Raw genomic sequence first — 25,051 nt, 5'->3', positions numbered from 1 at the left:
GATGGACTGGTCGTCTGGTCACCGCTCCATCATAAGCAGTCACTTTATATCTAACAAGAGAGGGGACTATGTAATAAAAGAGGGCGCTGTGAATAACAAAAATAATAAGAATACGCTATGTAAGAGACAGGACTGTATATAAATGCAGAGGAAGCTATATAATAAGGGACGGCACAATACAGCTCTGGCAAAAATTAAGAGACTACTGCACAGTTTTATAAAAATCAGCTTCTCTATATGTTTGACAGCCATTCCATTCCAGTGTCAGTTGAATTCCAACCAGAGTACACCTCATTCTACTTAATGTGCTTCTGAACCAACTCTTATTTAATGAAGGAAAGTATAAAAAACACTGCTGTGGTGTTCACAATCCTCTTGCAATAGGACAAGCTGGATGGCAAACAAGTGCTAGTAATATCCCAAAAGTAATAGGAATGAAAAATAACTTTTAAGCATGCCAAAGGAATTGAAAAGAAATGTCTTGAGTGAGGAAAAGAAGGGCTCAATTCTGGCTATAATTGCAGAGGGACACAGTGAGCGTCATGTTGTCACTCTCCATCCTTAACATTTCTAAGACGGCAGTCCATTACAACAAGGTCAAGCAGCAAACATTAGGGACAACAAAGCTACAGACTGGCAAATGGCGAAAACGACTCTCCACTGACCGGGATGACCATCATCTTATTCGAATGTCACTCAGCAACCGCAGAATGACATCAAGTGACATACAAAAGGAATGGCAAATGGCAGCTGGGGTGAAGAGCATGGCAAGAACAGATTGTAACAGGCTCCTAGAGGCAGGACTCAAGTCATGTAAATCTAGAAAAAGCCTTTCATCAATGAGAAGCAAAGGAGAGCCAGGCTGAAGTTTGCCAAAGATCATAAGGATTGGACCATAGAGGACTGGAGTAAGGTAATCTTCCCTGATGAGTCTAATTTTCAGCTTTGCCCAACATCTGGTCGTCTAATGGTTAGATGGAGACCTGGAGAGGCATACAAGCCACAGTGTCTTGCACCCACTGTGAAATTTGGTGGAGGATCGATGGTGACCTAGGGATGCTTCAGCAAGGCTGGTATTGAGCAGATTTTTCTTTGCAAAGGACATATGAATCAAGCAACATACAAGGTTATGCTGGAAAAACAGCTCATTCCTTCTGCTCAGGCAATGCTCCCCAACTCTGAAGACTGTTTTTTCCAGCAGGACAATGTGCCATGCCACACAGCTAGGTCAATCAAGGTGTGGATGAAGGAGCACCACATCAAATCCCTGTCATTGCCAGCCCAATCTCTAGACCTGAACCCCATTGAAAACCTCTGAAATGTAATCAAGTGGAAGATAAATAGTCACAAGCCATCAAACAAAGAAGATCTGCTTACATTTTTGTAACAGGAGTGGCATACGGTCACCCAAAAGGAGTGTGAAAGACTGGTGGAAAGCATGCCAAGACGCATGAAAGCTGTGATTAAAAATCATGTCTATTCCCCAAAATATTGATTTCTGAACTCTTTCAGAGTTAAAAGATTAGTATTGTTGTTTCTAAATGATTATGAACTTGTTTTTGTTTTGCATTATTTGAGGTCTGCAAGCAATGCATTTTTTTGTTATTTTGACCATTTCTCATTTTCAGAAAATAAATAAAAAAGGTATTGCTTGGAACATTGCAGACATGTTGTCACTCAGTAGTTTATAGAATAAAAGAACAATTTACATTTTACTCAAAAATATACATATAAAGAGAAAAATAAGACAAACTGAACATTTTGCAGTGGTCTCTTAATTTTTTGCCAGAGCTGTATATAACTAGAGAGGATGGTATGTAATAAGGGACAGGTTTATACATAATAAAAGAGGAAACTGTAACTAAGGGACTCTGCTATACATAAGTGAGTATGCTATATATTAAGGGACTCTGTTATACATAATCAGTGAGCACACTATATACTAAGTGACTGTGTTGTACATAATAAGTGAGGACACTATATACTAAGGGACTGTGCTGTACAAAATTAGCGAGTACACTATATGCTAAAGGAATTTACTATACATAATAAGAATAGTCAGAAACAAGTTGGGGTCAAAACAGGAATATAGTAAACAAAACAGGAGCAGGAGATACAGAGACACACATACACCTAGCTAGCTAGCTAGGAAAACTCAAAGCCATATCCAGCAGCTTCCAGCAGCAAGGTGGAAGCTTTAGTACGGTGTGATGCTCTCTAATTGGCTGGCGCAGGGAGCAGATAACTGACACACTGCCTTAACAGTCACGATTGAGGTTGACACCGAATATGGTTATTTAACCCCCTACATGCTGCTGTTAATCGTGACAGTAGAATCTAGATGGTTAACAGAGCATGGGGGTACTCTGAGATTGTGATTGTGTCATTCTGATTCTTGCCATGGCAATCCAATTCCATGTAATGGCCTGAGAGTCTGCCATCTATAGTGGGCTGTTAACAAAATGTTAGCAACATTTTCTTTGGTAAAAATATAATTTTTCATTCTACTTAGCGTTATTTCCTGAATAGCAGGTGAAAGGTTAACATAGCCTCTGATTTTTACGGATACATTGCAATTCTGTAACATAGGAAACTGTAAATGGTTTTGTACATGATTAATGGTTGCTGCTGTAAAAATAACTGGCATGTGAATTGCACATGGATGACAAGTGAGAAAAAAATCCACTTTTATGGATGAAGCGCTGAACAATTTTATATACACTTGTGAGAATCTACCCATAACCCCTTCATGATGGGGCCAATTTCCATTTTTCGTTTTTGTTTTTTGCTCACCTGCTTTCCAGATCCATAACTTTTTTATTTTTCTGTCCACATAGACATAGGAGGGCTCGCTTTTTTTGTGGAATGAGTTGTACTTTTGAATGACGCCATTCATTTTGCCACATAGTGTATTGAAAAACAGGAAAACATTTCCAAGAGGGGAGAAATTATGAAAAAAATGCAATTAGATTTTTTTATGAATTGTTTTTATGGGGTACATTGTATGGTAAATATGTGATAAAAATGTCCTCATCATATGATTCTGCTCATCATTATGTTTACAGCGATACCCAAAATTTCCAGTTTTTTAATTATTTTAGTGGTGAAAAAACTTTGCAAAAGAAATATGTTTTGGGTTATGTCACCATTTTCCGTGACCTGCACAGTTTTATTTTTTTGGTTGATGGAGCGGTGTGATGATTTGCTTTTATTTGTGGAGCGAGACAACATTTTTATTGGTACCATTTTGTGATAGATGTGACATTTTGATCGCTTGTTACAGCATTTATTATGGAATTTCAGCAACCATAAAATCATAATTTTGGCATTCTTGATTTTTTATGTTTACAGTGTTTACCTATCAGATTAATTATTTTTATATTTTGATACATTGGACTTTTCTGAATGCGGTGAGACCATTTATGTGTATTTTTTTATTTTTGTTTTATCTTTATTTTATTGAGGGGAAAAGGGAGCGATCTGAATTTTTTTTTTTTTTTAGATTTATTTAAAACTTTTTACTTTTCACTGTTCTTAATAGTTAGTTTGAGGAAATGAAGCTGCAATCATCTGGTCTCTTTTTCTATATACAGCGATGCCACAGCATTGCAGTATATAGCAGAAATTCACACTCTCCTTTGAATTTTGTGACTTTTGGCATTCTCATGCCGTTTTCGCCCAGCTTCAATAAAGTGGAAAGAGCTGTGGTGTGACAGGGGTGTGGCAATCATCACTTTTCAAATTCATAACAAGCGGCGACATTCACTACGGCACAAATCCAGTAGAATTTGTGGCGAGGAGCACACAGAGGTGTACGCCGCTCATCCAACAAGCCTGATTCATGAGGAAACATATGGAGCGTCTGACTCCAGCAATCACCTCATCAAAACCAACATAAACAATGCTAGTCTCGATATATCGGGTCCTTTAGCTATGCTTGCCAAAATCACATCATGTAAATTTTGTGCTGTATGTGTATTTTTACTATGGTTTTGCTGAAATTTGTATTCTTAAATTACAGTGCTTCCTCTTGATTCAAATTCAAGGCATTTCACCTCTCCACTGATCCGTCACAAGAAAAGATTAATTTTCTATACAGTAATAGCTGAAGCTCCAATGATTTTTAGCTTGATAGACATCTCCTCTTCTGTAGTACAAATAGTTAACATATAGATTTACAGTTCACCTACAATCAGAAATTCTGAATGTTAAACTTTATAGCCACTTCCCATTATTGCTAATAAATATCAATATATATTAAAAAGAGTGTAAAATATTAGTATTCACTAACAGACTGTTTAACCCCCTTACCCCCAAGGATAATGACCAGGCCAATTTTTACAATTTACAACAGATTCCAGTGATTCTGACACTGTTTTCTCGTGACACATTGTACTTCATGATTGTGGTAAAATTTCCTTGATATGACTTGCATTTATTTGTGAAAAAAATTGAAATTTGTCAAACATTTTGAAAATTTTGCAATTTTCCAACTTTGAATTTTTATGCCCTTAAATCACAGAGATACTGTATGTCACACAAAATACTTAATAAGCAACATTTTCCACATGTCTACTTCACATCAGCACAATTTTGTAACCAAATTTTTTTTTGTTAGGAAGTTATAAGGGTTAAAAGTTGACCAGCGATTTCTCATTTTTACAACACCATTTTTTTTTAGGCACCACATTACATTTGAAGTCACTTTGAAGGGTCTGTATGATCGAATATACCCAAAAGTGACAATATTCTAAAAACTGCATCAAGGTACTCAAGAAGTTTATTAACCCTTCAGGTGCTTAGGTGCTTCACAGGTATTTTTGGATTGTTTAAAAAAAATGAACATTTAACTTTTTTTCACCCAAAATTTACTTCAGATCCAATTAGTTTTATTTTGCCAAGGGTAAAAGGAGAAATTGGACCACAAACGTTGTTGTACAATTTGTCATGAGTACGCCGATGCCTCATATGTGGGGGTAAACCACTGTTGGGGTGCATGGCAGAGCTTGGAAAGGAAGGAGCGTAGTTTGACTTTTCAATGCAAAATTGGCTGGAATTAAGATCGGACACCGTGTCACGTTTGGAGAGCTCCTGATGTGCCTAAACAGTGAAAACCCCCACAAGTGACACATTTTGGAATGTAGACACCCTAAGGAACTTATCTAGATGTGTGGTGAGCACTCTGAACCCTCAAGTGCTTCACAGAAGTATATAATGTAGAGTTGTAAAAATAAAAAATCATATTTTTTTCACAAAAATGAATTTTTGCCCCAATTTTTTCTTTTCCCAAGGGTAACAGGAGAAATCAGACCGCAAAAATTGTTGAACAATTTGTCCTGAGTACGCTGCTACCCCATATGTGGGGGAAACCACCATTTGGGCGCATGGCAGAGTTCGGAAGGGAAGGAGCACTGTTTTGGAATGCAGACTTTGATTAAATGGTTTGTGGGAGTCACGTTGCGTTTGCAGAGCCCTTGATGTGCTTAAACAGTAGAAACCCCCCACAAGTGACCCCATATTGGAAACTAGACCCCCAAAGGAACTTATCTAGATGTGTTGTGAGAGCTTTGAACCCCCATGTGTTTCACTAAAGTTTATAATGCAGAGTCGTGTTAATAAAAAAGCATTTTTTTCCACAAAAATGATTTTTAGCCCCCATTTTTTTATTTTCACAAGGGTAATAGGAGAAATTGGACCCCAAAAGTTGTTTTCCAATTGGTCTTGAGTATGCTGAAACCCTATATGTGGGAGAAAACTACTGTTTGGGCACACGTTGGGGCTCGGAAAAGAAGTAATGACATTTTGGAATGCAGACTTTGATGGAATAGTCTGCGGGCGTCATGTTGCGTTTGCAGAGCCACTGTACCTAAACAGTAGAAACCCCCCACAAGTGATGCCATTTTGGAAACTAGACCCCCCAAGGAACTTATCTAGATGTGTTGTGAGAACTTTGAACCCCCAAGTGTTTTAATAAAGTTTATAATGCAGAGCCGTGAAAATAAAAAAATATTTTTTCCACAAAATGATTTTTTAGCCCCCAAATTTTAATTTTCACAAGGGTAACAGGAGAAATTGGACCGCAAAAGTTGTCCAACTTGTCCTGAGTATGCTGATACCCTATATGTGGGGGTAAACCACTCTATGGGCGCACGGCATAGCTCGGAAGGGAAGGAGCACCGTTTGACTTTTTCAACACAGAATTGGCTGGCATTGAGATCAGATGCCATGTCGCATTTGGAGAGCTCCTGATGTGCCTAAAGAGTGGAAACCACCCAATTCTAACTCTAAACCTAACCCCAACACACCAGTAAGCCTAATCCCAACCTAACCCAAACACACCCCTAACCCTAATCCCAATCCTAGCCACAACCCTATGCCCAAAACACCCCTAACCTCAACACATCCCTAACCCTAATTCCAACCCTAATGATAACCCCAAGCACACCCCTAACCCTGACACACCCCTAACCATAATCCCAAAACTAATCCTAATCCCAACTGTAAACGTAATCCCAACCCCAACCCTAATCAGAACCCTAACACTAACTTTAGCCCCAACCGTAGCCCTAACTTTAGCCCCAACTCTAACCCTAACTTTAGCCCCAACCCTAACCCTAACTTTAGCTCCAACCCTAACCCTAACTTTAGCCCTAACCCTAACCTAACCATAACTTTAGCCCCAATCCTAACCCTAACTTTAGCCCTAACCCAAATGGAAAAATGGAAATAAATACTTTTTTTATTTTATTATTTTTTCCTAACTAAGGGGGTGATAAAGTGGGGCGTGATTTACTATTTATAGCGGGTTTTTATGTGATGTGTGGCAGCTGTAACATGCTAAAAAACGCTTTTTATTGCAAAAAATAGTTTTTGCATCACCACATTTTGAGAGCTATAATTTTCCATATTTTGGCCCACAGAATCATGTGAAGTCTTGTTTTTTGTGGAACAAGTTTACATTTTTATTGGTACCATTTTCGGGCACATGACATTTTTTGATCGCTTTTTATTATGATTTTTGGGAGGCAAAATGAACAGTAACCAGCAATTCATTAATTTCTTTTGGGGTGGGCGTTTATACCATTCTGTGTGTGGTAAAACTGATAAAGCAGTTTTATTCTTTGGGTTAGTACGATTACAGCGATACCTCTTCTATATCTTTTTTTATGTTTTGGCTCTTTTATACAATAAAAACTATTTTATATAAAAAATAATTATTTTTGCATCGCTTTATTCTGAGAGCTATAACCTTTTTACTTTTATGCTGATAACACTGTATAGCAGTTTTCTTTTTTTGTAGGACAAGATGCCGTTTTCAGCGGTACCATGTTTATTTATATCCGTTTTTTTGATCGTGTGTTATTCCACTTTTTGTTCGGCGGTATGATGATAAAGCATTGTTTTTTTGCCTTTTTTTATGGGGTTCGCTAAAGGGGTTAACTAGTGGGACAGTTTTATAGGTCGGGTAGTTACAGATGCAGCGATACTAAATATGTGAACTTTTATTGTTTTGTTTAGATAAAGAAATGTATTGTTAGGGTTGGCGGAACGCACCAAATATATTTATTAAGTAAGATTGGTGCTTTCACCACCCGGGATCCACCGTGCAGGAAAGAACCTGCTGCTAAGTAAATGGCGGCACTATATGGTGGTACAATGCGAATACACACACGGGTTAACTTCACCCTGTGTGAAGGAAGCGAACCCTGTTGCGTCACAGGGCCGCAGTACTGCACCAAGAGCGCAAGCAAGGAGTCTCAGAACTCAATCCCAAGACACAGGATTTGAGTTCATATAGACCTCATGCGCTCGACACCGCAACTGGGGTGTCAGAGTGACAGAAATAATAATAATAAAGATGCACAAGAGTGCGTGTGGTGCCGAAGTGGCGGACGCCACTAACCACCCAGGCTTGGGTCAGGAAAGCGCTGTGAAAGCGCACGGCGCCGCACTGGCGGTCACAGCAATTAGACGCAAGCAGTCATACAATAGGGAGGGGATTTTAAAGAACGACTTTCACTCACAACACACACACACGTTTACAAATGTATACTAGCACATGGCCGTGCGGTCATGCGAAGCTTATATAGCTGCAGCACGTTCAGGACCTTTCAAAGAAGGACCAATAGAGTTGCAGCAGTACCTGAGCATGTGACCCTAGATCTCCACTGAGAGATCTTGCCCTGGGCATGCTCAGTGTGTACAAAGCAGGACTTAGTCCCAGAAAAGCCTGCTCGCTGCAGATCAGTGCAGGGTACAATAGCAGAGCCTGGAGAGGCAGTAGTAACCCTTTGCACAGTACCAGTCTCAGCGAGATGCTGGGAGCGACGTCTCCGCTGAGCAGGCTCCACTGCAGCCGATGCAGAATGGGAGACCGCAGCAGACACGGATTGAGATTCCCCCTGTGCAGCAGAGGAAACTCGACTCCTAACATGTATTTATTGGAAAAATATTTTTTTCCCTTTATTTAGAAATTGAAAAAAAAATTTTTTACACATGCCAATATTTTTTTTCACTTTTTTAAATTTTTTGAGGATGGAACATCACTAAATAAAGTCAGATTGCTGATCTGACACATTGCACTGCACTCGATCAGATCAGCAATCTGACAGGCAGCGACGGAGGCTTGTCGGTGCCTGCTCTCAGCAGGCACTGAGAAGCCACCTCCCTGCACGACCCGGAAGGACCCCACGGCCTTCTTGGAGCTGGGAGTTTGAAAGGAGAACCTCAGGACAATGTGATCACATCGCGTTGTTCTGAGTGAAGCACACAGGGAGCCCCCTCCCTGCACGATGCTTCTCTATGCTTCTGCCTGCTCCCGGAATGTTGCGATCATGTTTGATCGCAGTGTTCCGGGGGTTAAAATGCCGGGAGAGGTCCGTGACCACTCCTGGCACTTAGTGCCGGGTGTCAGTTGTGACAATCAGCTGACACCCGGCCCCAATCTGCCGCAAACCACCCATGTGTGCGGCCGATCGGCTATGACGTACTATCCCATTCATGGTCAGACTGGGCCCAGCCCACTTGGATGGGATAGTATGTCAGATTGCAGAAAGGGGTTAAAATAGTTTCATTATTTAGCCATCCCCTATGATTGTGTAAGTTAATATTACTAGCTTTTTCTGCCCTGTTATTAGTAGGCAGGAAAAGCTAGTAAGCAAGAATACATATAACATATTTAAAGGGATTGTCCATTGTCCATTGGATAGATCATCAATTTGATATTGGTAGGGGTCCAACACACAACACTCCCACAATCTGCTGAAATCTGGCCTTGGGTTGTGCTGAATATAAGCAATGTATGGGTGGAACTCAGCAGCCCTGTTCATTGTTTAGTGGCCACTGCCGGGTAATGTACATTATTTCCTGTTTACTTTAATATTTGCTGCGTTTTCCCTGCACACTGCTTATATCTGGAAAACTATCGGAGCAGATTTCCTCTGATCACTGAAAGTACTAAGTGATGGATTTCCTCCAATCTAATACCGATAACCTATCCTGACGATAGATCATCAATTATTTAGTCCCAGATAATCTCTTTAACTTGTAATTTTTAAAAGACTATTACCATTTCATAAAATTATGACATATCACTAGGATACTAGAAGGAAAAAGACCATAAAAAAAATTATGCGCTTGAGGAAGGAACTCGTGGTCAAGACTTATTGATTTAGGAACCTCAGCACCATAAAAGAAAATGAGACTGTAGGTCTTACTGTAGTATAAATTTATTTTGATAAGGCAAGGAGTCAAAATCAGATATGGTTCAACGTTTTGACCGGGAGTGGTCTTTGCCAAGGACATCTGGGGGCATTTAGGCAGAAATCAAGTACAGCAATAACTTGAATCGAAAGATCTTTTTGATGTCAATTAGGACCTGTGTGGTCCAAGAGCCGGGAACCAGGAAATGCAGCAAGCTCGCAGTTGAAATTTGGACCATATATGTTTTTGACTCCTTGCCGGATCAAAATGAATTTACACTGCAGCAAGACCTATAGTCTCATTTTCTTTTGTGGTGCTAGGGTGCCTACCTCAATATCACTGGGATATGCTATCACATTCTGATCATTCTGACCAGTGCTGTTTTTTCTTCATTTTTAGGATTATTGTGGTTCCAGGACATGGGTCATTAGTATTAGATTAGAGTGATTCTATTGCTAGAAAAAATCCCTTTAAATAGAAAAAGGGTGGCACAACTAGCAACCTAGATAGACTATAGACACTGACAAGCAAGAGAATTAATCTGATATTGAAAATGTCACTTGTGTACTCTATTGTACCTTTTAGGAGAAACAAGGAAAGCTTGACTCCTGACTTCGGCTTCATATCACTCATGGCTGCAGGAGTAAATCACTCCAGCTTGGCTTTAAACAGAGCTAAACTGGAATAATGGGTAAGTGAGAAGAATATATTATACCTTGAACCTTTAAATGTGAAAATTTTGATATTTCTGTTTACTTTCTTTCTTTCATGGTTCAAAAAAACATCAACTTCAATGACAAGAAAGTGAAAACAAAAATTCTAAATACCGATACCATTCATCCTGGTCCATAAAAGAGAATTTTTCTCTTTGAAATTTTAGATAAAAGGAAACTGTTGTGTTTGGTATAATGCTCCTGAATGGCCCAGTGATTTGAATCTACTACTTGCCCCAAAACAGTCAGTGCCTGAGAAGTGTGAAATTAAAACATCTTAAAATTCAGGGTAATTTTGTTCTTCAATAGCGATGTTTTACTACAATTACTCCAGCGCACACGTAGCGTGTACATCTTGCTCATTCTGCTCGCACAGTGGGATAACATTGTTATGATGAATCACTTGTAGAAAAATAATGCATAGAAGTTAAGAGAAGATTGCAAGGGATCAAAGTAAGTAAAACTCTTGGCAGATTGCTGTTTATTTTCTTCATTGTGTGATGCGATGCAAGGAGACGACGTGCGTCTCATTCCGAGTTATTAAGGTAGTTTGCAGAAGACGATTCGATTGTTACACAGTACACACAAAAGCGCTCATTAAAAGATGGCCGACACGGAAGATTACATACAATTATCTCTATTCTATCAGGTTAGTTGCAGGGGTTTTTATGATAATAACCATCAGTCATGATTTCCCTTGTTCTTCTAGAGCAAAAATGTGCTTCTTACAATGAACACTATTCTAGGCTGCATATAGTCAATGGCGCACAGTGTGTAGAGTACCAAGAAGAGATGCAACGTGAAGATCCTGGCTCCAATGCCAAATCTCTAACCTGGTTCCAACAAACTACACTCATCTTCTAAAGCAGCATTCCCCAAGTCTGGTCCTCAAGAGCCACCAACAGGTCATGTTTTCAGGATTTCCTTAGTATTGCACAGGTGATTGAATTCTTGCCTGTCCAGATGATGCAATTATCACCTGGGCAATACTAAGGAAATCCTGAAAACATGACCTGTTGGTGGCTCTTGAGGACCGGACTTGGGGAACACTGTTCTAAAGCAACAGAGAAACCCTAGGCCCCAAGTCCAATGATTGACTACTACTTGGTCACACCTTTTTGCCTTTTTGTCTACACACCTACTCTCAAGCCTCTGTAACCAATTACACAAATTCAGGCCATAGACACATAGGAGAAATTCCTCAAGGTTGGTGTTTTATAAAGTGGGCTTGATTCAGGATCTGGCAAATTACTCTTGAATTTGGGACATCTTTCAGCTGCTCCTGTACCCCCATTCCTGCTATAAGTTTTGCTGCTTTTGTGGCATAAACTATAGCGAATCAGTCTGTGTTAGGCCGCACTCAAAAAGCTTTACAAAATTTGCTGGCGCTAGAGTAAAAATACCAAAAGTCGCAACATCTGTGAGTACCTTTGTGTTGAAAAATTGTAAGTTTTCTATATGTCATTTTATTTTGTGAAAAGGCTAAAAATCAACCATAGATATTAGTGGTTCGGGCAAAATTCTAATTTGCTTGTTCCTGTAGTTTCTCCCAGGACATAAACAATTGTATTGTCCCTTACTATGCTCTGAGGTCTTCTCTCCAGATCCCGGGGAATAATAAATGTACTGTATAAAAAAAAAAAAAAATTCTTACGCTCACTTCACTGCTGACCTCTATGACCCCTCAGCTCCTTAACGTCACTTGCAAAACAGTCCTGGGCCACGTCAGAGCGTGAAGTCCAGGACTAGCGGAAGCTTGGGAATTTCAGCATGATCGGCGGAGATCAAAAGATGCGACGAGGACCGGAAAGGTGATGGTGAGGAAGAGAGGGGCGGACAGGTGAGTGGTGAGTTTAAGGATTTTTTTAAACTTTTTTTTTTAACATTTTAATGTCTATTCACAGCCAGCGACCACCATTTTGCTGAATTCGCCTTTTGGCAAATGCAAAATTTGTAACATTTGATTCACTTTCAATTCCACTCAAATTTATTCCCTCATTTCTAATCAGTTCCATAGTTTAGGGATGAGATGAACAAGTCACGTAAGTGTAGTGCACTTTAATTTCTTTATTCTTGTCTGGTAAAACCATTGGTGCAATTTAACTAATGGGGTCCTTAAACCCACAAATGGAGCATATTTACAGTATAAGGCTGCCGTCACACTAGCAGTATTTGGTCAGTATTTCACATCAGTATTTGTAAGCCAAAACCAGGAGCGGAACAATTAGAGGAAAAGTATAATAGAAACATGGCTTACAAATATTGATGTAAAATACTGACCAAATACTGAACGTGTGACGGCAGCCTAAGTGTTAGCTGGCTGCCAGAGCAAACGAGCCTGTTAAGGTACCGTCACATTTAGCGACGCTGCTGCGATCTAGACAACGATGCCGATCGCTGCAGCATCGCTGTGTGGTCGCTGGAGAGCTGTCACACAGACAGCTCTCCAGCGACCAACTATGCGAAGTCCCCGGGTTACCAGGGTAAACATCGGGTTACTAAGCGCAGGGCCGCGCTTAGTAACCCAATGTTTACCCTGGTTACCAGTGTATATGTAAAAAAAAAAAAACACTACATACTTACATTCCGGTGTCTGTCCCCCGGCGCTCTTCTTCCTGCACTGACTGTGAGCGCCGGCTGCCCGTAAAGCACAGCGGTGACGTCACCGCTGTGCTTTACGGCCGGCCGGCGCTCACAGTCAGTGCGGGAAGCTGACGGCGAGGGGACAGACACCGGAATGTAAGTATGATGTTTTTGGTTTTTTTTACATTTACAATGGTAACCAGGGTAAACATTGGGTTACTAAGCGAGGCCCTGGTTACCAGTGAAGACATCGCTGAATCGGCGTCACACACGCCGATCCAGCGATGTCTGCAGGGAGTCCAGCGATGAAATAAAGTTCTGGACTTTCCCCAGCGACCAACGATCTCCCAGCAGGGGCCTGATCGTTGGTCGCTGTCACGCATAACGATTTAGTTAACGATATCGTTGCTACATCACAAAAAGCAACGATATCGTTAACGATATCGTTATGTGTGACGGTACCTTTAGAGACTGTGGGGACCATGGAATGAACACCGCAGCATTTGTCACCTACCTCCATTGGTGGCTGATAACTGGATGCTTGAAGCTGCTGGCTCTGATAGTCACTGATGACTAATAATAAGCCCAACTAATAGAAAAGTTAGAGCCATAAATCACCTACTAAAAACTACAGTGTTGATATTGTTTGGGGCAATTGTGATCTGTGGAGTTTTATGTGCACGCCTAAATACATAAATGTAAGCATGTGACAAGAAACAAAAAGGAATGAAAGGCAATGTTCCACAAATGAATGATTAGGAATATCTAGTTCACTTGTGAATTATGTCGGATATTCCATGGAATTGTTATTGCCTGCACTGACGCCTTGAAGCAAACAATACATGACACGCCGTCCACCCTCAGTCAAAATTTGGATTTGATTGTGACAAACTATAAATTATGAGGCACAACAACCAGCAATTTGTGAATAACGCACATACAACATTAGATGTGCATTTTACTCATGGGACCAATTCTTTTTAAGAAGCGAGTACCGTAAGTAGATTTTGAAGGCGTCTCAAAGAACCATTTGATAATTTGATAGAAGGTCTGATTTATATTTATCACTAGACTGTCCACAACCAGCACCACTTTTCCCTATGCATTCTGGCAGATTTTTTCTTACTTCAAACAATATTTTTAAACTGTTTTTTTCTACCGCATTTAAGAGCAGTATAACATTGGAGCAGAGACCCTGATTCCAGCATTGTGTCAGTTACTGAGCTGTTTGTTGCAGTTTTGATAAAATCACTTCTTTATCTGCTCTAGAGCTACCTGTCTTCTGAATACAGAGCTCTATATATCTTACCCACAACACTGATTGGCAGCTTTCTGTGTACACTGTGCATAGGCAAAAAACTGGTAATCAGTGGTGGGGGCGGGGTTACATAGAGGTCATGAATATAGAGGACTACCTGGAAGCAGGTTTACTAGTCCTCTAGTGAAAATCTCCTGCTAATAAAACTGTGATAGTATCAAAGCTACTGAAAGCAACCCAGTAAGTAACACATCGCTGGAATCAGGGTCTCTGTTTCTATATTGCAAAAATGTACATGCTTGACAGCTCAAGCTTTATGTAAGTGGGAGGAGAGTGGAGGTAGAAGCGGAACAAATACATGAGAAGGTGCACTGGACTGTTTTGCCACATCATAGGTGCACCGAGCACCTCAGCTTGATTTGAACTTTTTTTGCTCTTTAAAGAGAAACTGTCTTCAGGACTGTATTCCCCAAACTAATGTTGTGCATGGAAAGGTTTTTTAACCCCTTCATGACCCAGCCTATTTTGACCTTAATGACCATTTTTTGCAATTCTGACCAGTGTCCCTTTATGAGGTAACATCTCAGGAACGCTTCAACGGATCCTAGCGATTCTGAGACTGTTTTTTCATGACAAATTGGGCTTCATGATTGTAGTAAATTTAGGTCAATAATTTTTGCGTCTATTTGTGAAAAATCAGAAATTTGGCAAAAAGTTTGAAAATTTCGCAATTTTAAAATTTTGAATTTTTATTCTGTTAAACCAGAGAGTTATGTGACACAAAATAGTTAATAAATAACATTATCACACGTCTACTTTACATCAGCACAATTTTGGAAACAAAATTTTTTTGCTAGGAAGTTATAAGGGTTAGAATTTGACCAGCGATTTCTCATTTTTACATCAAAATTTACAAAACCATTTTTTAGGGACCACCTCACATTTGAAGTTTGTTTGAGGGGTCTGTATGGCTGAAAATACCCAAAAGTGACACCATTCTAAAAACTGCACCCCTCAAGGTGCTCAAAACCACATACAAGAAGTTTATTAACCCTTCAGGTGCTTCACAGCAGCAGAAGCAACATGGAAGGAAAAAATGAACATTTCACTTTTTAGTCACAAAAATGATCTTTTAGCAACAATTTTTTTTGTTTTCCCAATGGTAAAAGGAGAAACTGAACCACGTAAGTTGTTGTCCAATTTGTCCTGAGTACGCTGATACCTCATTTGTGGGGGTAAACCACTGTTTGGGCGCACGGCAGGGCTTGGAAGGGAAGGAGCGCCATTTGACTTTTTGAATGAAAAATTGGCTCCAATCTTTAGCGGACACCATGTCGCGTTTGGAGAGCCCCTGTGTGCCTAAATATTGGAGTTCCCCCACAAGTGACCCCATTTTGGAAACTAGACCCCCATGGAACTTATGTAGATGCATAGTGAGCACTTTCAACCCCCAGGTGCTGCACAAATTGATCCGTAAAAATGAAAAAGTACTTTTTTTCACAAAAAATTTCTTTTAGCCTCAATTTTTTAATTTTCACATGGGCATCAGGATAAAATGGATCCTAAAATTTGTTGGGCAATTTCTCCAGATTTTCCAAATTTGGGACATCCCTTTAACGTTAAGGAAAATACACAACATTGGTAAGTTGGTAAGTTGATTTAGAAAAAAGACCTAATCATGAAAAGAAGTGCAGCCCCAACACGCGTTTCGCATTGGCTTTGACAGCCCCCCGAGGAAGCCAACGCGAAACACGCGTTGGGGCTGCATCGCTCAGATTCCAACAGTGGTGACTTATGGGTAAGGACTATAGCATGGCCATCTATAAAACTTTTAACTTCTTTTCATGATTAGGTCTTTTTTCTAAATCACCCAGTCTATGACTGGCTGGATGTTTTTGCATTATTTGCACCTTTTGCACACTGGCACTTTGTAGACCTGTCTTGCTATCCCATTTACTGTATTGGTAGTAATACGATGGAGTAGATAGCAATATCTGCTCGTTGAGCCTTATAAGCTATTACTCCTTTCCCATCCACTTACATTTGTTGTCTCTGAGCGTTACACCTGTGAAGTCAGGCTTTTTCCACTTTGTCTTGAATGTGATCGTTTTTATTGGTATATGTCATTACCTATTTGTGGTTATATAATAAACTTATTTTTATTCAGAATATTGTACCTCTCTTTTTGGTTCATTTGGATTGAATATCAAAAACAAAGCAGATTTATTTAAAACATGGATCTAAAGGTACCCTCACACTCAGCGATGCTGCAGCGATATAGACAACGAGCCGATCGCTGGAGCGTCGCTGTTTAGGTCGCTGTAGAGACGTCAAACACAGCAACTCCAGAACTATGCAGGAGCGATCCAGTGATGTAACGGCGACTCACTTATCGTTCTCGCTGGTTGTTAGCTCCATGTCAAACAGCCGGAGTGTACTGATCCGACACACATCTAGGGGCCCTATGCTCGTTGCTGGCGTTGTTGCTTTTGATGTCAAACATGATGATACACGCCGACATGGCGATGAAATAAAGTTCTGGACTTCTAGCTCCGACCAGCGATGGCACAGCGGGATCCAGATCGCTGCTGTGTGTCAAACACAACGAGATCGCTATCCAGGACGCTGCAACGTCACGGATTGTTGTTGTTCTCTTTGCAAAGTTGCTGAGTGTGACGGTACCTTAAGGGGTAATTTTTCTCCTTGTGGAGAGTGACAAGCCAAGCCTGGCATCTCAGAGAGATAAGACTTATATGCCATGCATGCTGCTCTGGGAAATTAAATATGCAAATTGTCTCTTCAGAGAGGAAAAGGACTTGACCTCTAGTGCCACCTATTGACTTTTAGGATTGTTACTTTCAATACTGAGTCTTTAACGAGATCATTAAAGGGGTGATTGACTTTTTGGATTGTTACTTTCAATAGGTAGCACTAGAGTTCTAGCCCTCTTCCTATCTGAAGAGGCACTATGCATATTTAAAACTTCACACACCAAAATGAGACAAAAATGACACTATCAAAAACGCAATAAAAACTTGTGTAAGAAAAATTAACTAAAAAAATGCAATAAAAACACCACAAGTAATGCAATTTAACTAATTGGTATAAAAATGCTGAAGAAAATTTGCTACATCGAAGACTCGCCAAGTACTCACATTGGGAACATAGCCTAAGGTCATGGACTTCAGGGAGAGATTATGTGTGCATTCAAGCCTCTACGCGGAGCAATCTGTCAGGGTAAGAGTCAAAACCATATATTAATTAGGTCAACAAGTCTAGTTACTGAAATATATGCAGTGTGACATTTTTAACTTTGTCATTTCCAGAGAGCCTAGCTTAGAGAGAATATGACCTGTAAGGCTGGGGTCACACTTGCGAGTGCAATGCGAGAAACTCGCCTCAATACCCGGCACTGCCATCGGCACTTGGTACCGGAGCATGCGGCTGCATGTATTTCTATGCAGCTGAACGCTCGGGTCCCGAGTGCCGGTGGCAGTGCCGGGTATTGAGGCAAGTTTCTCGCATTGCACTCGCAAATGTGACCCCAGCCTAAGATGTACACCCTGCAATTTTCATAATGTATTTACATGGAATCTGTCTTCACATAGTCATAAATTTACAGAACCAGACATTGTTACAGTTGTTCTCCTTTCTCAAGTGTTGCCATTCTTTTGGTATTTCTTTATGTTCTTAAGGGTATTTCATAAAACTGCCCGGACCAGGTACCTCTCCACCGGATTGTCATGTAATGTCTAGGGCCAGCTTATACTATTCCACAATTGGCAGGACTTTGGCCCTACTATAATGAGTAATAATAATCTTTTTTTCTACAGCGCCAACATATTCCGCAGACCTTAATGTTATAAAGGGGAATTGTACAGACAATGTCAGACATTACAGAGTAACAAACGCGTTGTCTATACTTTCTGTCTGCATCCACCCAGGAGTAAGGACTTGCGATAATTTATATTTGAATGCATTAATAAAGACTTTCAAGATTTTAAGGAGCTGGAATCTACACCCATTTTCTTCATGCATGCTATTACAGAGTAACACGTAAGTCACCAATTACCAAGAGGAACGAGGGCCCGACTTGCGACCTTACAATACATCTGCCATACAGATGTAAGATCTTGTTCTGCTGATTTGTGAAAGCTCTGTGCTTTTATTCCACAATGTTTCTGGTTTACCCATTCTCATTAATCTAAAAGCAGAGGATAATAAATTCATAAAAGGGGGAAATAGCAGGGAATTCGATTCTCCAGCCTTCAAGGAGACCCCATGCAGGCTGACACTTTGTGGAAGACTAGTGATTTTGTTGTTGTAAGCCTATTTGCATGACAACAAGTCACAGTCTGCCTCACAGTGCCCGGCGTTCTCACCGCCACAGGAAAGAACGGAAAGAAGATATTCCACAAGAGAGGAGGCTTCAGAACTTGTGCTTATTGTTTGGAGATAAAATGAAGCTTCTTGTGCTGAAATATTCATTACTTCCTGCAGGCTGCACACCACTTATGTATAATGTAGGCAGAAATACATGGTTACGTGTGTTTTACAGTGTATTTCCACAGTTGCCATGGACTGGTAAATACTATTATTCCACATCCCCATAAAATGCTTTTCCTAGATGTTTATTAAGTCAGTAATACTCTAACCCTGGAGATTTAAAAATGTACTACTTCATAATGCACATATATTTATAGTATGCATATACTGTATACAGTATATATACAGGGTGGGCCATTTATATGGATACACCTAAATAGAATGAGAATGGTTGCTGATATCAACTTCCTGCTTGTGGCACATTAATACATGGGAGGGGGAAAATTTTTCAAGATGGATGGTGACCATGGCGGCCATTTTGAAGTTAGTTTTCAATGAGAATTTCACGAGAAAAACAATGGTGTACTTGGTTTTAATGTAACTTTATTCTTTCATTAGTTATTTATAAGTTTATGACCACTTATACAATGTGTTCAAAGTGCTGCCCATTGTGTTGGATTGTCAATGCAACCCTCTTCTCCTACTCTTGACACACTGATAGGAACACCGCAGAAGAAATGCTAGCTCAGGCTTCCAGTATCCGTTGTTTCAGATGATGCACATATCGTATCTTCACAGCATAGACAATTGCCTTCAGATGACCCCAAAGATAAAAGTCTAAGGGAGTCAGATCGGGAGATCTTGGTGGCTATTCAACTGGCCCACAACAACCAATCCACTTTCCAGGAAACTGTTTATGTAGGAATGCTCAGACCTGACACATAGTATGGTGCAATACCACATTATGGGTGTCAGGTCTGAGCATTCCTACATGAACAGTTTCCTGGAAAAATGGTAGGTTCATCATTAGGATGCACACCATACTGATGATTGTGGCACAGACTGTTTTAGTGAAGAGACAGGGACAACATGCTCAAAAAAGAACTTACAGTCTAGTGATAGTTTAGAAAACCACATTGCGCATTTGTTCCCTATGAAAAAATGTTCTGCCTGGCTATGTATGGAAGTCATAGGCACATAGAGGACAACCAGAGCCTAAAGAATATTATGGAAACATACCTGGAATCGCACAACGTATTCCACAGCTGATTGCATGCACAGGCGGTACAATGAAAGGGAAGAATCCAATTATTGTAAATGTATTTAAGAGCTCATAATAATATCCTTTCCCTTTAATCTGCTCACATACATCATATGGAGTCAGACATTTCAAGCTGTTTTCATGGTGGATAACTTGAAGGGAACATTAGCAATGAGCAAAACATGTGTTACTTACGCACACAATACAAGTATCTAAACTCAACCACAGACAGACACTAATGATAATAAAGTATTACAATTTTTTCACAATTTGCAGCACATGTTGTAACTGAGTAAAATTTGAAATGTATTTCTGTAAGGAAAATTGTTGCAAAAAATAGAACTGTAAATACGAGGCTAAAAATGATGATCAATAAAGTGGAAAAAAGTTTTATCAGAAATCCTTACAGACACCTTCTAGTGCATTTATCAAGTGCCTCTGGCCGATACATAGTGGAAATATGGATTCTCATTAAAGTTTTTTCTCTCCTTTTTTTCTTGATACTGTTAACTTTGTTCAGAATGATCTGCTCTTTTATTAGTGTGAAACGCTTGTTTCCTGATTATCATACATCTATATAGGTCACAAATCCCCCCGAAGTATGAGTTTCCTTAAAGGGCACCTGTCACCCCGAAAATCACGGGTGAGGTAAGCCCACCGGCATCAGGGGCTTATCTACAGCATTCTGTAATGCTGTAGATAAGCCCCCGATGTTACCTGAAAAAGGAGAAAAAGACGTTAGATTATACTTACCCAGGGGCGGTCCCGCTGCTGGTCAGGTCGGATGGGCGTCTCCGGTCCGCTGCGGCGCCTCCCATCTTCTTTCCATGACGTCCTCTTCTGATCTTCAGCCACGGCTCCGGCGCAAGCGTACTTTGCTCTGCCCTGTTGAGGGCAGACAAAGTAATGCAGTGCGCAGGCGCCGAGCCTCTGACCTTTCCGGCGCCTGCGCACTGCAGTACTATCCTCTGCCCTCAAGAGGGCAGAGCAAAGTATGCTTGCGCCGGAGCCGTGGCTGAAGATCAGAAGAGGACGTCATGGAAAGAAGATGAGAGGCGCCGCAGCGGACCGGAGACGCCCATCCGACCTGACCAGCAGCGGGACCGCCCCTGGGTAAGTATAATCTAACGTCTTTTTCTCCTTTTTCAGGTAACATCGGGGGCTTATCTACAGCATTACAGAATGCTGTAGATAAGCCCCTGATGCCGGTGGGCTTACCTCACCTGCGATTTTCGGGGTGACAGGTGCCCTTTAACAATCATCATTCTTGGCAGAACATCAACCTACGTAAACAATATACGAGGTGCCGTAAACATTTGTATCCTACCACTTGCATGCACCTGATCAGCGGTTCTTTATTAGTTGTGGTCAGCTTGTCAAAATAGCCATATTATAGGTTCCTTTCAATTTTTACACATACCTAGTATTTGCATTGTAGAAAATGTTGGCTGCAAATCCACTCCAAAAATTCAAAATAGGCTACCAAAAACCCATGCATATGGTGCACAATTACCTTGTATAGATTTTTTGCAGCAAATTTCAGTGGCGTTGCTCAAAAGTATTGATGTGTATCACCAGTTTCATGCCAGAATTATACAAATGAACAAAGAAAAACTTCTTAAATAAATATGAGGGACCTTCCATTTACTTAGAAAGTCCTTTTAGAAAATGCATTTTCTGAATCCATATTCTGAAATATCTCACTGTGTTTTTTTAAATGTCTTTTTCTTTAAAAGTACATTTTAAAAAATAAAACATACTATAAACTTTCTTATTTCTTGTAATACATTAAAAAAAAGTTGTTAAATTATTGTCATGAATCTTTTTCAATTCCATAATTTGTGTTTCTGATCACCTTAGTTGTTGCTTTTCTGGATATTTTAAGTAAAAGCAACTAGAGGTTTGGTTTGAAACTTCCACCTACATTAGAACTGAAGGAGAAGACAGGCAGACAATCCATCTAATCAGAGGAGCATTCAGAAGAAACGACTATTGAACTTAATTCCCAGCACTCATCAGTGCGTTTCAAAGAAGGAAAATTATAAGCCATTTATGCTGTTTTTTTATTTTGTATTGGAAAAGTGTGAAAAAATTGTGCAAGCTCTGTTGTAATCACCATCATTACTGCTGTACACACTTGACCTCCTCTTTTCAGGCTATTGTATTTATTTTTCAAGAAAGCGTAAGTAAAAATGAAGACTGGGGCATGCTGTGAACTTATTTTGGAGCTTGAAGAATACGTATCTGCAGTAAACCCTTTGCCAATTTGTGTTTGATTTTTTTTTTTCCATTAATAAAGATTTATTGTTTCGGATTTTGTTTTAAAAAAAAAAAAAAAAAATATGTTGTTTTCGGTAACATCTTCATTGAAACGTCATACTGTGGCCAACCTGAGTGCTTTAGCAAAATGATTTAACCCCCTAGTGACAGAGCCAATTTGGTACTTAATGACCGAGCAAATTTTTGCAATTCTGACCACTGTCACTTTATGAGGTTATAACTCTGGAACGCTTCAACGGATCCCGCTGATTCTGAGATTGTTTTTTCGTGACATATTGTACTTCATGTTAGTGGCAACAATTCTTTGATATTACTTGCGATTATTTATGAAAAAAATGGAAATATGGCAAAAAAATTCAAAATTTAGCAATTTTCAAACTTTGTATTTTTATGCCCTTAAATCAGAGAGATATGTCACGAAAAATAGTTAATAAATAACATTTCCCACATGTCTACTTTACATCAGCACAATTTTGGAAACAAAATTTTTTTTTGTTAGGGAGTTATAAGGGTTAAAAGTTGACCAGCAATTTCTCATTTTTACAACACCATTTTTTTTTAGGGACCACATCACATTTGAAGTCATTTTGAGGGGTCTATATGATAGAAAATACCCAAGTGTGACACCATTCTAAAAACTACACCCCTCAAGGTTCTCAAAACCACATTCAAGAAGTTTATTAACCCTTTACGTGCTTCACGGGAACTGAAACAATGTGGAAGGAAAAAATGAACATTTAACTTTTTTTTGCAAACATCTTAATTCAGAACCATTTTTTTTATTTTCACAAGTGTAAAAACAGAAATGTAACCATAAATTTTGTTATGCAATTTCTCCTGAATACGCCAATACCCCATATGTGGGGGTAAACCACTTTTTGGGCGCACCGCAGAACTTAGAAGTGAAGGAGCGCCGTTTGACTTTTTCAATGCAGAATTGGCTGGAATTGAGATCGGACGCCATGTCACGTTTAGAGAGCCCCTGATGTGCCTAAACAGTGGAAACCCCCCACAATTGACACCATTTTGGAAACTAGACCCCTTAAGCAACTTATCTAGATGTGTGGTGAGCACTTTGAACCCCCAAGTGCTTCACAGAAGTTTATAACGTAGAGCCGTGAAAATAAAAAATCGCTTTTGTTTACACAAAAATGATTTTTCACCCACAAATTCTTATTTTCACAAGGGTAACAGGAGAAATTAGACCACAAAAGTTGTTGTGCGATTTCTCCTGAATATGTCGATATCCCATATGTGAGGGTAAACCACTGTTTGGGCGCACCGCAGAGCTTGGAAGTAAAGGAACGCCGTTTTACTTTTTCAATGTAGAATTGGCTGGAATTGAGATTGGACGCCATGTCACGTTTGAAGAGCCCCTGATGTGCCTAAACAGTGGAAACCCCCCACAAGTGACCCTATTTTGGAAACTAGACCCCTTAAGGAACTTATCTAGATGTGTGGTGAGCACTTTGAACCCCCATGTGCTTCACAGAAGTTTATAATGTAGAGCCGTGAAAAAAAAATCACATTTTTTCTACAAAAATGATCTTTTTGCCCACAAATTTTTATTTTCACAAGGGTAACAGGAGAAATTAGACCACAAAAGTTGTTGTGCAATTTCTCCTGAGTACGCTGATACCCAATATGTGGGGGTAAACCACTGTTAGGGCGCACCGCAGAGCTTGGAAGAGAAGGAATGCCGTTTTACTTTTTCAATGTAGAATTGGCTGGAATTGAGAGTGGACGCCATGTCGCGTTTGGAGAGCCTCTGATGTGCCTAAACAGTGGAAACCCCCCACAAGTGACACCATTTTGGAAACTAGACCTCTTAAGGAACTTATCTAGATGTGTGGTGAGCACTTTGAACCTCCATGTGCTTCACAGAAGTTTATAACGTAGAGCCGTGAAAAAAAAAAATCGCATTTTTTCTACAAAAATTATCTTTTTGCCCACAAATTTTTATTTTCACAAGGGTAACAGGAGAAATTAGACCACTAACGTTGTTGTGCAATTTCTCCTGAGTACGTTGATACTCAATATGTGGGGGTAAACCACTGTTTGGGCGCACCGCAGAGCTTGGAAAAGAAAGAGAGCCGTTTTACTTTTTCAATGTAGAATTGGCTGGAATTGAGATCGGACGCCATGTCGCGTTTGGAGAGCCCCTGATGTACCTAAACAGTAGAAATCCCCCACAAGTGACCCCATTTTGGAAACTAGACCCCCGATGGAACTTATCTAGATGTGTGGTGAGAACTTTGAATGCCCAAGTGCTTCACAGAAGTTTAGAATGCAGAGTCGTGAAAATAAGAAATATTTTTTTTTCCACAAAAAAGATATTGTAGCCCCCAAGTTTTTCTTTTCACAAGGGTAACAGGAGAAATTGGACTGCAATAGTAGTTGTCCAATTTATCCCGAGTACGCTGATGCGCCATATGTGGGGGTAAACCACTGTTTGGGCGCACGGCAGAGCTCGGAAGGGAAGGAGCGCCGTTTTGGAATGTGTTGTGATAGGCAATTCAGTATCACAATGGACATAGCGGTCAGAGCACATACAGTGATCTGACAATAACTCAAAATAATAAAACGAGCTCTGAGACGTGGGAACTCTGCAGACCGCAATCCCTAATCCTCTCCAAACAACACTAGAGGCAGCCGTGGATTGCGCCTAACTCTGCCTATGCAACTCGGCACAGCCTGAGAAACTAACTAGCCTGAAGATAGAAAATAAGCCTACCTTGCCTCAGAGAAATACCCCAAAGGAAAAGGCAGCCCCCCACATATAATGACTGTGAGTTAAGATGAAAAGACAAACGCAGGGATGAAATAGATTCAGCAAAGTGAGGCCCGACTTTCTTAACAGAGCGAGGATAGGAAAGATAACTTTGCGGTCTACACAAAACCCTAAAGAAAACCACGCAAAGGGGGCAA

The 25,051-nt window shown here is 40.1% G+C and overlaps 1 long non-coding RNA gene across 1 annotated transcript in view; it reads right to left on the bottom strand.

Annotated features, from left to right (window-relative positions):
- The window catches only part of LOC138676704 (uncharacterized), a 289,057-nt gene that overhangs the window by 18,398 nt on the left and 245,608 nt on the right, over positions 1–25,051 (bottom strand). Inside the window, exon 4 of the long non-coding RNA XR_011320813.1 lies at positions 17,412–17,485. This is a non-coding gene — a long non-coding RNA (uncharacterized lncRNA). The remainder of the gene's footprint in view (positions 1–17,411; positions 17,486–25,051) is intronic.

The sequence above is a fragment of the Ranitomeya imitator genome, chromosome 4 (assembly GCF_032444005.1).
Source record: "Ranitomeya imitator isolate aRanImi1 chromosome 4, aRanImi1.pri, whole genome shotgun sequence".
NCBI lineage: Eukaryota > Metazoa > Chordata > Amphibia > Anura > Dendrobatidae > Ranitomeya > Ranitomeya imitator.
This window is presented reverse-complemented; position numbering and strand designations above follow the sequence as displayed.